Raw genomic sequence first — 4,810 nt, 5'->3', positions numbered from 1 at the left:
GCCAGTGTCCGCATCATGCTAAGGGCATTGGTATTTTCTTTAAATTTGCCAGACCAACCTAACTAACATCTAACAGACATTTGAACCTCTTCTTTTCACACGATTGCTCATCCTCAGGCTCTGCTTTGTCTCCAGACAGATCCATTCTCTTTCAGAACGGCCTTCCTCTTTCCATCTGTTTTGTTCATTGACATGTTGGAGTAAACACTCCCCTTCACTCTGTTCTCAGACAAACACTAGTATTAACTGTTTGCTACTGATGGGTTTAGAAAGCGTTTGTCGAGTGGAAGATGACATTTGTGGAGGATTGTTCCCAAGATCCAGTACTTTGTGTTCCAACATATCCCAGCTTCCTTGGTGAAAATAAGACCAAGGTTTCCTTGCAATATAGAAGAAGAAAGCAGCTTTTCACCCCAGATGGGACTTGGACCCACAATCTCTGGCTTAGGAAGCCAATGCCTTATCCATTAGGCCACTGGGGCCCTGCTGCATAAGTGAAGGAGGGATGGAAATTCCCTCTCATAATTGCACATTCCTCACATTCACTTGGAACCAAATACTCCCTTTATGAACTTTACATAACTGTCTGCATCCCCTGGCTGCGAGGCAAAGGGGCAGGTCACTGACAGAGCTGAGCACCACCTTTCTGCCAGCCATCTTTAGAGAAGAACCCCACCCTAGAGTCACACCTCCCTCCTCCAGCACCTCCATGTCTGTGGCTCTGAGTGCCAGTAGGCTGCTTAGTGGGCGAATCTGGGCTTGGAAGGGGGGGTCAGGTCAGCCTGTAAGGAATAACCAGGTGGGGCAGACCCAGGGGGAGGCTGTGGGCTGCTGTACAATTGGATCAAGTGACAGCTGGCTGAGTTCCAGGAGATGAGGCTGCAGCTGGACGATTTGAGCAGGATCACCGAGTGAGGGGAGGGGCGGCCTCCCATGACATTTTTGTGGCCTGCAGGGAATGGAGACAAAGCAGGGGGATGCAGGGACTCAGGGCAGGACCCGCAGATCCGGTACTGCAGGGCTACAGTTGATGGAGGAGAGAGAGTCCTGCAAGAGGAAGCAGCCGGAGGGAAGCAATAAGTGCAGAGTGCTAGCCAGCCAGCTGAGAGTCACAGGGGTCCAGAAATGGAAATGCTAGCAGGTCCTATGGTGTAATGGTCAGCATGCAAAACTCTGAATCCTGCGATCTGAGTTCGAATCCCAGTGGGACTTCCTGGGTCTATGTTGGTTTGCTGCAAAGCTTTAGAGTTTAGGGTGCTTGGTTTCCGTGTCTCTGGGTGAATCAGAGTGAATTTTTTCCCTCTTCCTGGGCAACTGATGCCCACTGGAGATAGGTCTTTGGTCCAGCTGGTTCAAGGGTCTGGCCACAATAGGTTGGGGCCCTGGAACTTAACAGTCTGGCTAGAGACACCTGAACATTGTGTTTCTCAATGCTTCACCTGATGCTTACAAGTTTGGTCCTTCTACCTGCAGTTGCCAACCTCTTCCTCTTGCCCACATGGCGCTTGAATAAAGGAGTGCCAGGGACAGGCTTCATAGTCAGGGCTAGGCAGGAGGGAGGAAGTGTTCCAGGCTGGAGCCCAGCACATCTCTCCTCCTCTGGGCACCTAGAGCAGAGGCGGCTGGTGCTGACAGCTCCAAGGGAAGGCTTAAAAGGCACAGAGCAACCGTGGGTGGGGCAAGAGGAGAAGAGGAACATGCCTATGTGTGGCCAGCAGACAGCCACAGAGAAAGACAGACAGCCTGCTCCCTGCTCTCTGGCATGCCGAACCCTCACTGAAGGCCACCTACAGACCAGCATTCTCTCTGCGGCCAGCATCACAAGGTGGTAGGAAAACAAAGCCAGCCCGCCAGTGAGGCCTCTGACCGTTCCCACTCAAGGAGTATTTTTGGCGGTGGCACAGGAGATATTTCCCCAAGAGGCTGTAGAGGCTTGTAGGGGCTTTGTGCTGGGAGAGAAGCTGAGCCCTGATTAGGGGGCGGGGCTTCACTGACTAGGAGTCCTATAAAGGTAGAAGCCAGTCAGGCAGCGGCACAGGACCTAGCAAACAGAGCTGTAAATGGGGGAGTTTGAGTGGGAGTTCTCTTGGAGGAGAAGGTGTTTGTGTGTGTTTGGTTTTGTATTGGTAGTATCTGTATGTGTAGAGGCTTGGAGGGGCTTTGTGCTGGGAGAGAAGCTGAGCCCTGATTAGGGGGCGGGGCTTCACTGACTATGGGTCTTATAAAGGTAGCGGCACAGACAGCTGCAGCGGCACAGGAGCTAGCAAACAGAGCTGTAAACAGGGGAGTTTGAGTGGGAGTTCTGTTGAAGGAGAAGGTATTTGTGTGTGTTTGGTTTTGTATTGGTAGTATCTGTATGTGTAGGGGCTTTGTGCTGGGAGAGAAGCTGAGCCCTGATTAGGGGGCGGGGCTTCACTGACTAGGGGTCCTATAAAGGTAGCAGCCAGTCAGGAAGCAGCACAGACAGCTGCAGTGGCACGGGAGCTAGCAAACAGAGCTGTAAACAGGGGAGTTGGAGTGGGAGTTCTGTTGGAGGAGAAGGTGTTTGTGTGTGTTTGGTTTTGTATTGGTAGTATGTGTATGTGTAGAGGCTTGTAGGGGCTTTGTGCTGGGAGAGAAGCTGAGCCCTGATTAGGGGGCGGGGCTTCCCTGACTAGGGGTCCTATAAAAGTAGCGGCACAGAGAGCTGCAGCGGCACAGGAGCTAGCAAATAGAGCTGTAAACAGGGGAGTTTGAGTGGGAGTTCTGTTGGAGGAGAAGGTATTTGTATGTGTGTGTTTGGTTTTGTATTGGTAGTATCTGTATGTGTAGGGGCTTGGAGGGGCTTTGTGCTGGGAGAGAAGCTGAGCCCTGATTAGGGGGCGGGGCTTCACTGACTAGTGGTCCTATAAAGGTAGCGGCACAGACAGCTGCAGCGGCACAGGAGCTAGCAAAGAGAGCTGTAAACAGGGGAGTTCTGTTGGAGGAGAAGGTATTTGTGTGTGTTTGGTTTTGTAATGGTAGTATCTGTATGTGTAGGGGCTTTGTGCTGGGAGAGAAGCTGAGCCCTAATTAGAGGGCGGGGCTTCCCTGACTAGGGGTCCTATAAAGGTAGCAGCCAGTCAGGCAGCGGCACAGGAGGTAGCAAACAGAGCTGTAAACAGGGGAGTTTCAGTGGGAGTTCTGTTGGAGGAGAAGGTATTTGTGTGTGTGTGTGTTTGGTTTTGTATTGGTAGTATCTGTATGTGTAGGGACTTCGTGTTGGGAGAGAAGCTGAGCCCTGATTAGGGGGCGGGGCTTCCCTGACTAGGGGTCCTATAAAGGTAGCAGCCAGTCAGGCAGTGGCACAGGAGCTAGCAAACAGAGCTGTAAACAGGGGAGTTTGAGTGGGTGTTCTGTTGGAGGAGAAGGTATTTGTATGTGTGTGTTTGGTTTTGTATTGGTAGTATCTGTATGTGTAGAGGCTTGGAGGGGCTTTGTGCTGGGAGAGAAGCTGAGCCCTGCTTAGGGGGCGGGGCTTCACTGACTAGGGGTCCTATAAAGGGAGCAGCCAGTCAGGCAGCAGCACAGATAGCTGCAGTGGTACAGGAGCTAGCAAATGGAGCTGTAAACAGGGGAGTTTGAGTGGGAGTTCTGTTGGAGGAGAAGGTATTTGTGTGTGTTTGGTTTTGTATTGGTAGTATCTGTATGTGTAGAGGCTTGGAGGGGCTTTGTGTTGGGAGAGAAGCTGAGCACTGATTAGGGGGCGGGGCTTCCCTGACTAGGGGTCCTATAAAGGTAGCAGCCAGTCAGGGAGCGGCACAGACAGCTGCAGCGGCACGGGAGCTAGCAAACAGAGCTGCAAACGGGAGTTTGAGTGGGAGTTCTGTTGGAGGAGAAGGTATTTGTGTGTGTTTGGTTTTGTATTGGTAGTATTTGTATGTTTAGGGGCTTTGTGCTGGAGAGCAGCTGAGCCCTGATTAGGGGGCGGGGCTTCACTGACTAGCGGTCCTATAAAGGTAGCAGCCAGTCAGGCAACGGCACAGACAGTTGCAGCGACACAGCAGCTAGCAAACAGAGCTGGAAACAGGAGAGTTTTAGTGGGAGTTCTGTTGGAGGAGAAGGTATTTGTGTGTGTTTGGTTTTGTATTGGTGGTATCTGTATGTGTAGGGGCTTTGTGCTGGGAAAGAAGCTGAGCCCTGATTAGGGGGCGGGGCTTCCCTGACTAGGGGTCCTATAAAGGTAGCAGCCAGTCAGGCAGCGGCACAGGAGCTAGCAAACAGAGCTGTAAACAGGGGAGTTTGAGTGGGAGTTCTGTTGGAGGAGAAGGTATTTGTGTGTGTTTGGTTTTGTATTGGTAGTATCTGTATGTGTAGGGGCTTTGTGCTGGGAGAGCAGCTGAGCCCTGATTAGGGGGCGGGGCTTCCCTGACTAGGGGTCCTATAAAGGTAGCATCACAGACAGCTGCAGCGGCACAGGAGCTAGCAAAGAGAGCTGTAAACAGGGGAGTTCTGTTGGAGGAGAAGGTATTTGTGTGTGTTTGGTTTTGTATTGGTAGTATCTGTATGTGTAGGGGCTTGGAGGGGCTTTGTGCTGGGAGAGAAGCAGAGCCCTGATTAGGGGGCGGGGCTTCACTGACTAGTGGTCCTATAAAGGTAGCATCACAGACAGCTGCAGCGGCACAGGAGCTAGCAAAGAGAGCTGTAAACAGGGGAGTTCTGTTGGAGGAGAAGGTATTTGTGTGTGTTTTGTTTTGTATTGGTAGTATCTGTATGTGTAGGGGCTTTGTGCTGGGAGAGAAGGTGAGCCCTGATTAGGGGGCGGGGCTTCCCTGACTAGGGGTCCTATAAA

At 51.8% G+C, this 4,810-nt stretch overlaps 1 non-coding gene across 1 annotated transcript; it reads right to left on the bottom strand.

Annotated features, from left to right (window-relative positions):
• Positions 1–409: 409 nt before the first annotated feature.
• On the bottom strand, positions 410–482 carry TRNAR-CCU (transfer RNA arginine (anticodon CCU)). Its single transcript has one exon. It is a non-coding gene; the product is annotated as a tRNA-Arg (tRNA).
• Positions 483–4,810: the final 4,328 nt, after the last annotated feature.

Source organism: Lepidochelys kempii, unplaced genomic scaffold (assembly GCF_965140265.1).
Source record: "Lepidochelys kempii isolate rLepKem1 unplaced genomic scaffold, rLepKem1.hap2 scaffold_173, whole genome shotgun sequence".
NCBI classification, from domain to species: Eukaryota; Metazoa; Chordata; order Testudines; family Cheloniidae; genus Lepidochelys; species Lepidochelys kempii.
This window is presented reverse-complemented; position numbering and strand designations above follow the sequence as displayed.